This window comes from Chlorocebus sabaeus, chromosome 14 (genome assembly GCF_047675955.1).
Source record: "Chlorocebus sabaeus isolate Y175 chromosome 14, mChlSab1.0.hap1, whole genome shotgun sequence".
NCBI lineage: Eukaryota > Metazoa > Chordata > Mammalia > Primates > Cercopithecidae > Chlorocebus > Chlorocebus sabaeus.
This window is the reverse complement of record NC_132917.1, coordinates 55,417,631-55,429,595: the sequence shown is the minus strand read 5'-3', so window position 1 is coordinate 55,429,595 and position 11,965 is coordinate 55,417,631. Positions and strand designations below refer to the sequence as shown.

At 39.4% G+C, this 11,965-nt stretch overlaps 1 non-coding gene across 1 annotated transcript; it reads right to left on the bottom strand.

Annotated features, from left to right (window-relative positions):
* Positions 1–6,979: 6,979 nt before the first annotated feature.
* On the bottom strand, positions 6,980–7,083 carry LOC119627397 (U6 spliceosomal RNA). The gene has a single exon (XR_005243593.1). It is a non-coding gene; the product is annotated as a U6 spliceosomal RNA (small nuclear RNA).
* Positions 7,084–11,965: the final 4,882 nt, after the last annotated feature.

Here is an 11,965-nt window from a genome sequence, read left to right as displayed (position 1 = left end):
CGGATCACTAGGTCAGGAGATCGAGACCATCCTGGCTAACATGGTGAAACCCCGTCTCTACTAAAAAATACAAAATAAAAAAACTAGCCGGGTGAGGTGGCGGGCACCTGTAGTCCCAGCTACTCGGGAGGCTGAGGCAGGAGAATGGCGTAAACCCGGGAGGCGGAGCTTGCAGTGAGCTGAGATCTGGCCACTGCACTCCAGCCTGGGCAACAGAGCAAGACTCCGTCTCAAAAAAAAAAAAAAAAAATGCTTGGAGTGGTGGCATGCACAAGGAATTATTTCAATGAATTATCTTTTGATTAACAGATATCAAAGTACCATTTTTAGAGAGGTTGGAGAGAGGTTGGACCAACCATTCATTTGATGCTGAAACTTCATCATTTAATAAATGAATTCATCATTTAAGTCATTATCTTTCAGTAGTTAGGAATAATGGTAGCTGCCTACATATAAAAAACCAAAAGCTAAGCTAATTTTAAATGAAATTATATGTGACTGCAATCCAGCTATTGAAAACGTTGAAATATTCGACTGGCTGAATATGTAACAGTTCAAACTCAAGTTTTAAAATATATTTTTCTATTATGGAGAAAATTGCCTATTAAGATTTCTTTTTTTGAGACAGCGTCTTGCTCTATTGACCAGGCTGGAGTGCAGTGGTGTGATCTCAGTCCACTGCAGTCTCCTTCTGCTGGGTTCAAGCAATTCTCCTACCTCAGCCTCCTGAGTAGCTGGGATTACAGGCATGCACCACCTCACCCAGCTAATTTTTTGTATTTTTAGTAGAGACAGGGTTTTGCCATGTTGGCTAGGTTGGTCTCTAACTCCTGACCTCAAATGATCCGCCCACCTCAGCCTCCCAAAGTGCTGGGATTACAAACATGAGCCACCGTGCCTGGTCCCAATTCTTGATAAAATATAATGTTACTACCTTGGTGCTCCTTTATTTATTTATTTATTTATTTATTTATTTATTTATTTATTTATTTTTACTATGCTACTCATGGCATCTGAACCTCACCAATTTATAATTTATGATATAAAATGTATGCTTGCATTTTTTGTAGAAAAATATTTTGTTAAAATAACAGTGTGAACACAAAAAATAATATAAAACATGAGATAATCCTCGTTATTTTTGTATGTATTTTTTAAATTAATGTAGCTAGGAGTAGTGGCTCATGCCTGTAATCCTAGCACTTTGGGAGACCAAGGCAGGAGGATTGCTTGACTCCAAGAATTTAAGATCAGCCTGGGAAACAGGGCAATACCATGTCTCTACAAAAAATACAAAACATTAGCTGGGCCTGGTGGCACACGCCTGTAGGTGCATGCCTGTACCAGCTACTCAGGAGGCTGAGATGGGAGGATCACCTGAGCTGAGGAGTTCGAGGCTGCAGTGAGCTGTGAATGTGCCACTGCACTCCAGCCTGGGTGACAAAGTGAGACCCTGTCTCAAAAAAAAAAAAAAAAAAAAAGATAATGTAATGTTAGATCATTTTCTATGATAGCTGGAGATATTAGCTATTCTTATCTGTTGATTCTTTTTGATAAATTTCAGAATTATTTTGTTGAGTTTTCCCAAATTATTTTTTATTGGGATTTTGCTCCGTGCATATTAATTCATTGGTGGGAGAATGACATTATTAAAATAGTCATCTTCTAAAAATATGATATTGCTTTTCTTGTACTTTATACTTTTCAGAAAAATCTTCTGGTTTTCTTCATATTGGTGATATATTTTCCCTCAAAGTTCATTAACTTATTCACGTCTGCTGCTATTGTAAATTAGGATTCCTTTTTGATTACTTATTTCAAACTGAGTATTTTTGGTACCTGTAAATGGTATTTAATTTATACATGAATATTTTATATATACTATATATATTTTATTTATGTTTTTTCCTTATTTATGTTTATTACCTTATTTCCAAACATTTTACTAAGCTTTTTAGTCTCCCAAAAAATGGAAATTTTGTTTATTATCCATTTGCTTAAACAAAAGTTAGACTGACTTTTGGATTTTGGGGACTCAAGGGAAAGGGTTGGGGGTGGTGAAGAAAAGACTGCAAACTGAGTACAGTGCATAGTACTTGGGTGATGGGTGCACCAAAATCTCAGAAATCACCACTACAGAATTTATTCATGTAACCAAACACCACCTGTTCCCCAAAAGCCTATGGAAATAAAAAATAAAAATAAAAAAGTGTTATGCCTACTTTTTATGCTATGTTCATTGAAGTTTGAGACTCACTGGAGTTGTGAGCGCTGGAGTTATCACATATAGACAAAGGGCTCTTGCCTGCAGAGTTAGAAGAACAGTAGGAAAACATTCCAGAAGATCAGTAAATCAATTAAGAAATAGTAATTTATGAATCTCTTCACTGATTTACAGATCAATTAAGAAATACATAATTAAGAAATACATAATTTCTGTATGTATATGTGCATAGAGATTCAAGGATGTATAGAGAAGATTTGGTTACAGAGAGTCACCTTAAGAGTGTTTAATATGTATTGACATAAACTTTTGAAAAATTTTTAAATTTTTATATATTTTTAATTATTGTTTTAGAGATGGGGTCTCACTATGTTGCCCAGGCTGGTCTTGAACTCCAGGGCTCAAGCAGTCCTCTGACCTTGTCGTCCAAAGTGCTGGGATTACAGGCATGAGCCACTGCCCTTCACCCAAATTCTGAAACTTTCGAAGAGGTTATTGGTATGTTGATGTTTGGGGAATAAATTAGGTATTTAATATTAATTGAATGAATGAAGAATTCAGTGAATGAATATATGTAGCACTTTGCTATGCCCAGAGGGTACAATGATAAGCGAAAACAGATCTGAGGGAGAAAGAGACATTAAGTAAAGACCAAGGTAAATGCATCATCTGGTCCTGGAGAAAAGAATTTGAGGAGCCCAGAAATTTTGGCAGCCACAGGCACCCTCCCCAATGTAGCCTTAACCACCCGGAGGAAATGTAACCCTAATGGACACTATTCCCTTTGGGGTTTCCCATCCAAGTCCCTGGTTTGTGAAACAAAAGCCAGAAATATTCCTACTGGACACAGTTGTCAAACAGATGAAGACCTGGGTAGGAGAGCACCTACACCACCACTACACCTTCAGTTAGGTGCCTAAACCTTCTATTGCCTAACCAATTTCCTTCCTCACTTGCAAGTTACTAAATATTCTCAACACTTTTCAAGGAACCAGCAGAGCCTGAGACCTCAGTCAGGTATCCCTGAACAGCAGGTGATCCTAGCTATTTGTACTGCCCAAAAGCCAAGGATGTCCACTATGTTGCCCATAGCCACTTTCCAGGGTGCGCAAACCACACACTGGAACAGGAGGCAAACTCCCTAATCCATTGCATTTGGGTGGAGCCTCAAGTGTTTAGGACTAAGAACTGCACAAAACTTGCCTGATAATAGTTTGGCGGGAAGACTGGTTTCCAGAAAAGTATTACACTATTTTGACTTATAAACACCTTGGTTTCCCAAAGCTTTGGTAGTTTTCTGAATACTTTGGTCTATAATCAGCCAGTCAGTCCCAATCAGGAAAACAAAAAACACTATTCATAATTCAAACACAAAGGGATTTAATTCTGGGAAGTGGTTGCAAAGGCACTGGAAGCACTAAAGGAGAAAGGGAGAGAAAGGAAGGAACACTGCCCAGAGATGAGAGAGCTGCTACCAGTCTTAGGCTGGAGCCCTCTAGCTGCATTTGCTGCTAGAGGTTACGGTGTGGCCAGTGCCTATTCTCCACCTTCACGGAAGAGGCATTATGTAGCCAGTGCCGAATTGGCCACTGAGACACCTCCACCACTGGTGCCAGATCAGAATGGCATCTTTCCTCCCACCAGTAACTCTCATTGGCCAAACTTGACTGGAAGCCAGTTAGTAAAGGATTCTGGGAAATGGAGTATACAGGCTTCCAGGCCCTGCAGTTATAAAACAGAGTGCAGAAAGGGAACGTGACATTGAGCCAAGAAATGTAACTGGCACAATAATATCAATTATGCTGGGTGTAGTGGCTCACGCCTGTAATTCCAGCACTTTGGGAGGCCGAGGCAGGCAGATCACTTAAGGCCGGGAGTTTGAGACCAGCCTGGCCAACATGGTCTCTACCAAAAGTACAAAAATTAGCTGGGCGTGGTAGCGCACACCTGTAATTCCAGCTACTAGGGAGACTGAGGCAGAATTGCTCCAACCCAAGGAGCGGAGGTTGCAGTGAGCTGAGATCTTGCCACTGCCCAGCCTGGGCAACAGAGCAAGACTCCATCTCAAAAAATTATTAAAAGAATGTTAAATAATTTTTAATCAGTTACATTTGATAGGAAATTACTTCTGAATGACTGAACAAATATAAAACATTAATCACTTCCCAATCATTTCTTGGGAAATCTTACTGTTGAGGTTTATTAGGATGTAATAATACACCTACTATGTGCCCACAAAAATTTTAAAATTTTTTTAAAAAGGATGACAGTAACACAAGACCGAGATAGGTAGTTAAGGATGGATGAGGAAAGGAAAAATGAACAGTGCAGGACAGGTCCAACAGTAGATTTACAGGTAATTAACTTGATAAAAGTCAGCATGGATTTTGAAAAAGACTCCATTTTTTCCAATTAGCATTTTGTCTTCAAAATTGAGGATGGGGGTAGAGGAGCAACAATTGAAACCTTTCCTTTTGTCTAAGTGGCAAGAGCCAATGAGATTCATAAGAAAAAAAAAAATCTAGCTTACTAATTATATGTAAAGTCTCCTTTATAATGGAGGAAGAGCAAGTCACCAAAAATACAAAAGCTAGATTAAATTAGCATCCTTCAATGTCTTTAGACAACTGAGTAAAACAGCATAATAGAGTTATGTCGCAAGATTAACTTCCTTTTCATATACCACTCAGGCAGATCCACAAGCATTTGTGAAAGGCTCACATTACCATCATTTGATACCTGATGTGGAATTTTTTTAAGCTTCTTTTTATTTCCTCCACCCTCACTGTGATTCATAAAGTGCTTTGTTAGAGTTCACTGAGGGTTTGTGGCCGGAATTAAATGATTCGAAAATGAGTTAATTCCTATTCTGTTAATTATCATAAAAAGCATTCAATGAGCAATGCTGAGCAGAAGGATTACACTAATGGTAAACATGCATAAATCATTTCAAAGATTGTTTTGAAAATTCTACTGTATAGTAGAGCACATTTAATTTTAAAAGATCTTATAAACTTAAAACACTAGTTTTTAAAATAAGCTTTTCTCCTTTCCAGGGCATATGTGTATGTGCACAGACATCTTACATCTATGAGTATATTTTGTGAGATACTATTCTGAAATGCTGTTCCAGAGACTTTTTCCAGAATTATGAAACAGTTTAGAATTATAAAAGTTAATTTTTTAAAGCTGTCACTTGCTGTCATCATAAAATGCCTAATATTACTAATGTAAATTAATACTGATATAGGTATTAAAATAAGCTCATCTATACATTTAAATTTTTCACTTGTGATAAAAGGAAGAATATTTCTGTTATATACTTTTCTTAAGTTTGTGCACAATTATCTCTCAGTTCTCCTGGGTCCGAGGTAGTCAACCCATTTCATAGTTAAACCTTCTAGGAAAATACCCGATATGCAAAAGCAATGGATTGAGTTATATTTGTGAAGCATAAACTTTCCCCTCCCTCCTCTTGGAAGTGATAGGGTAAACATTCAAGATGCATTCATGGAATACTGCAATGGAGACTCCAAATGGGTCATTTCACAGGTGTGGCTGTGCTGATTGTTCAGATATGAAACTTTTCCATACCCATTGTGATAGGCAGAATCATGACCTCCAAAAATGCCCATTCCCTAATCCTCTGGAATCTGTGAAAATGTTCCTTTATATGGCAAAAGGGACTTTGCAAATGGGGTTAAGGTTAAGGATCTTTTTTTTTTTTTTTTTTTTTTTTGAGACGGAGTCTCGCTCTGTCGCCCGGGCTGGAGTGCAGTGGCCGGATCTCAGCTCACTGCAAGCTCCCCCTCCCGGGTTTATGCCATTCTCCTGCCTCAGCCTCCCAAGTAGCTGGGACTACAGGCGCACGCCACCTCACCCGGCTAGTTTTTTGTATTTTTTAGTAGAGACGGGGTTTCACCGTGTTAGCCAGGATGGTCTCGATCTCCTGACCTCGTGATCCGCCCGTCTCAGCCTCCCAAAGTGCTGGGATTACAGGCTTGAGCCACCGCGCCCGGCCTAAGGTTAAGGATCTTGAAATGGAGCGAGTACGCTGGATTATCCAGGTGGGCCCAATCTAATTACATGCTCCTTCAAAGTGGAGGACCTTTCCCAGCTGCAGAGACAGTGATGTGACTATGGGAGAAATATCACAGGGAGATGCAATGTTGCTGGCTTTGAAGACAGGGGAAATGGACCATGAATCAAAGAATGCGGCCAACTTCTAGAAGCTGAACAAGGCAAGGAAACCTATTCTTCCTTAGTGCACCGGAAAAGTAATGCAGCCATGTCAACACCTTCATTTTAGATCAGTGAGACCTGTGCCTGACTAGAAATCTGACTTAAAGAACTGTAAGATAATAAATTTATGTTATTTTAAACCACTAAGTTTATGGTAATTTGTTACTGCAGCAATAGAAAACTAATACACCCATAAAGTCACTGTACCAGCTCCCCCTAGTGCCTCGGCCATCCTGACCCTTCCCTTAGGACCCTCAGTCTAGCATAAAAGGAGTAACCCCTGGCATAGCAGGATTCCAATATTGCAGCCAGCTTTAGTTCTGACTGGGCTATGACTAAGCATCACCAGTTGTGAAATATTTTGAGCGTCACTTGATTACAGGGGGCAAAGTCAGCAACTTTCAAACTTTTTTTTTAAACCCTACTCCTCCTACAGTAAAATATACGTTTTAATCTCAGCTTTGGAATAAGAGGAATATTTCATGAAATAGCACTTACCTACATGCACTGCACAAAGATATTTTCAAATTCTACTCTTTTTTTCTTTTCTTACAGAGGCCATGCTAATCTTCGCTGTATCATTCCAATTTTAGTATATGTGCTGCCAAAGGGAGCACTTTTTCTATTTTTTAATGTAAATTATAACCTGTTAAACTGATTTTATGATTTACCAGTAGGTTTCTATCCTCAAATGAAAAACACTGACCTAGATCGTGACAAGTCTATGGTCAAGATGTAGAGTGTCTGATACAGAATATTTTCCTTTATTTTTTTTACAGAAGCATAAACATTTGTTCAGAATGTAAATTATTTCTATATGTAACCATAATTCATTGTTGTTAAATAGTATTTATTAATGTGCCAAATATGTATTTGCTTTCTCTCAGTGGATATCAAACCCATGACACTTTGGAAATCAAGCCTAATTATCAGAGAGTGGGACCACAGCAGGGAAATGGAATGCTCTAGAAACCATTTTTAAACAAATAGATATAGTTATTGGCTACATGTATTTTATGTTCAGTTTTCTATTACTCAATTTGTTTATTTCTGCTTTTGCTTTTAATATTTCCCTTTTTCTCACTTGCCTTTAAGAAATTACCCATTTTCTAGCCAAGCACAGTGGCTCACGCATGTAATCCCAGCACTTTGGGAGGCCAAGGTGGGCGGATCATTTGAGGTCGGGAGTCCGAGACCAGCCTGGCCAACATGGTGAAACCCCATCTCTACTAAAAATACAAAATTTAACTGGGCATGGTGGCACCCACCTGTAATCCCAGCTACATAGGAGGCTGAGGCAGAAGAATCGCTCGAATCTGGGAGGTGGAGTTTGCGGTGAGCTGAGATCATGCCATTGCACTCCAGCCTGGGCAACAGAGTGAGACTCCATCTCAAAAAATAATATCCATTTTCTTTTGTAGATTTTTAAAGTTTCGTTTATTTCATTTCTCTTTGTTTCTTATTACTATTTATAACTGCAGTATCATTTCAAGAACTTACACTTTGTTTCATTATCCCCTTTGTTTAGTGGTCCTGGATATTTCCCTTACTTTCTTGGGAGTTTATGCATTTAAAATTATGTTTGCTATAATGAAACTAGCTTTTCTGGGTGTTGGTAACAAAAGGGTTTTAAGCTTACGCTATATAATAGTTAGCTTTCAGTAGGTTATGTTGCAGAACAACAATGACAAAAAAACAAAATCACAGTGACTTGACAACAACAAAGGTTAATTACTCATCCACTATACATGGTGGTTATAGCTCTGTTCTAGGATCTTTATTCCAGGAGCAACCTCGACCCAGGACACACAGACCTCACGTCTGAATCACCAGATGTCTCTTAAAACTTCTGCTTAGATGTGGGGCATATATCACTTCTGCACACATTCCATAAGCAAAGCAAGTCATAAGGTTAATGTTGATGAAAATGGATAAACATAATCCTTTCATAGGGAGGACAGCAAATAATAGGGAAAAATAACATACTCTATCCCATGTTATCCCCCATAATGCTGCAACCAGAAAGGTTTATCCTTGCATCTCTGTCAAATCAAAATTCTGTTGTTGGATTATATTTGAGATTTACCATTATAGCATTTATGTGTTCATTTGTAAATGTATCTTTAATCATGGTATAATGCTGCTTGTCTTCCTAAATGCTTTTGCTATAAAATCAACTGTGCTTATCATGTTTTTATAGACCACACCAGGCTATGGCTACTATAAGTTATAATAACATTAAGGGGACAGTATTTTTCTAGTGTCACCTATACCCACAGCAATGCAAAGCCTTGTCTTTCCCTCAAAATTAACTACACGTGCTTCTGCAAGGAGTGCCCTGGTGCCCAGGATTCTTCTTGGTACATAGCCAGACTGGAGCCCTAGTCCCTTAACACCACTGCAGTGTTCCCTGTCACCTCCAGACCTCTACAGAACAGTGTTCCTTTGTACATCTCAGTTTTAGAGACTCCAGGGATTTCACGCTTTCTAAAGTAATAGCTATCTCTCCTTAGGGATTTGGCCCAAGGCCCTAGTTGCTAGGACACAGTTGGATAAAAAATATGATAAATATACATTGTACCATACTGAAAATTACCTCTGACAACCAAATTTTATATTTGAATATACCCATTACCCTCTCCCTCTTCCTCCCTCCTCTGCTTTTCATGCTCATAGATCCTCTAATAACCAGTCCCACCCAGGAACTTCTGTGGAAACTGATAAAATTTAAACTCCAGGCATAATGAATTGTAAGTAATTCCCCTTTCTTTATTAAAATTTTCTTATCGTAAAACATTTTATCACAATAATTACATACATGGGAAAAAAAAACAATAATGTAACAGGGCTTGTGATGAAAAATAAAAAATGTGTTCTACTGCCCCACCCTCTCTCACCCCTCATTGAACTTCTCAGAGGAAACCACTTTTAACTGTTGCTATCTCATGGCTTTCTTTTTCTCATTTTTCTTGTTTGTTTGTTTTGTTTTTTGTTTTTTAAACAGACGGAGTCTTGCTCTGTTGCCCAGGTTGGAGTGCAGTGGCCATTCACAGGCACCATCATAGCTCACTGCAGCCTTGAACTCCTGGACTGAAGCGATCCTCCTGCCTCAGGCTTCCAAGTAGTTGGGACTACAAGTATGTGCCATCAGACCCTCCTACCAAGGCTTTTTAATGGTTACTTCTCTAATTCTAAACAATGGGCCTTTACTACTATTTCTTGATTTACTGGTAAACACTGTAGTAGATGAGGTTAATTCCCAACTTTTCGTGTTTTCCCTCTTCCTCCTGCTATCTGTGCTTATACCGTTACTTTGACATTACAAAGGTTAACATAACCACATTTAAGTTTTCTCTGTTTTGTTTTTAGGCTACTGCTAAAAATTGAAAACCACTAATAATCATTGACACATTATAACTATGTAAATATTATTGACAGAAAAATTAGATACTAGGATTTTATTCTCCTCTCCACAGGGAGTCTATAGGTACTCTAAAAGGCTATTCAAGTTTAAGATTACAGAGTTTTAAATTTACAAGAAAAAAAACAAACCACTCCATCAAAAAGTGGGCAAAGGATATGAACAGACACTTCTCAAAAGGAGACATTTATGCGGCCAACAAGCATACGAAAAAAAACTTATCATCACTGATCACTAGAGAAATGCAAATCAAAACCACGATGAGATACCGTCTCACACCAGTCAGAATGGTGATTTTTAAAAATTTTTATTTATTTATTTTTTTGAGACACAGTCTCCCTTAGTCACCCAGGCTGGAGTGCAATGGCGCAATCTCGGCTCACTGCAAACTCCACCTCCTGGGCTCAAGTCATTCTCCTGCCTCAGCCTCCCAAGTAGCTGGGATTACAGGTGCCTGCCACCACACCTGGCTAATTTTTGTATTTTTAATAGAGACAAGGTTTCACCATGTTGGCCAGGCTGGTCTTGAACTCCTGACCTCAGGTGATCTGCTCGCCTCGGCCTCCCAAAGTGCTGAGATTACAGGCATGAGCCACCGCACCTGGCCAGAATGGCGATTATTAAAAAGTCAAGAAACAACAGATGCTGGCAAGGCTGTGGAGAAATGGGAATGCTTTTACATTGTTGGTGGGAATGTAAATTAGTTCAAACATTGTGGAAGACAGTATGGCAATTCCTCAAGGATCTAGAACCAGAAATACCATTTGACCCAGCAATCCCGTTACTGGCACCCGCCACCACGCCCAGCTAATTTTTTGTATTTTTATTAGAGATGGGCTTTTACCATGTTGGCCAGGCTGGTCTCGAACTCCTGACCTCAGGTGATCTGCCCACCTCGGCCTCCCAAAGTCCTAAGATTACAGGTGTGAGCCACCATGCTCGGTAACATGGCAATTTTAGATATTGCCATGTTGCTACCACACAAAAAAGGTGATACTAATTTACATTACCACTATCAGTTCATATGACTCCATATTTTCTCAATTATCTTAATTTTAGATTCCTTATTTTTGCCTTAAATCTACCAGCACCTTCTATTTTTCCAGCTCACTCTAACTATTCCTTGACTATCACAATTTTTCCACTCCTGAAACCTATAGGCCATTACCGCCTTTTCACTGCCCATCACTCCCTGTTAAGTTCCCTCTTTCCTACTTCTCCAGCTTGTATTTCATGGTCCATCATTATAATTACTTTTTGCATACACTCTTAAATATCTTTTCTCTCTTTCCCTTCACTGTGCTTTATGGCCAAACTCCAGGCCCAGTTAAATCCAGCTCTCTTCCTGTGTCACACCCAGCAATTAAATGTGACTAGAGAAAAACAACCAACCATGCAGAAAATACTGCAAATTCATGGCTCCACTTTCAAATGAGTCTTAATAGATTCCTGTACATTCCCTAGCCCATCTACTCTCCAACTCTCCCAAAGGGCTATTTCATTCCTTTTCCCTCTTCAACTCTCCATCATCTGATCCCTCTGCTGATGACTTTGCTTCCTACTTCATTGAGAAAATTTCCATAGCTACCAGCGTCAGTGCCCACATATTCTGCCTTCTCTCCTGTTACTGTGGATACACTGTCCATCCTCCTGTCTAAAGACACACTCTACAGTTGTGCACTGAATTCCATCCTCTTTCACACTCTATTTTTTTTTTTTTTTTTTTGAGACAGAGTCTTGCTTTGTTACCCAGGCTGGAGTGCAGGCTGGAGTGCGATCTTGGCTCACTGCAACCTCTACCTCCTGGGTTCAAATGATTCTCCTGCCCCAGCCTCCTGAGTGAGTAGCTGGGATCACAGGCGTGTGCCACCACGCCCAGCTAATTTTTGTATTTTTAGTAGAGATGAGATTTTGCCATGTTGGCCAGCTTGGTCTCGAATTCCTGACCTCAGGTGATCTGCCTGCCGTGGCCTCCCAAAGTGCTGGGATTACAGGCATGAGCCACCGTGCCCGGCCCTCTTTCACATTCTCAAGGCCCTCTCTCCAGCAATTATTCTGTCACCTGCACCATCAATGTT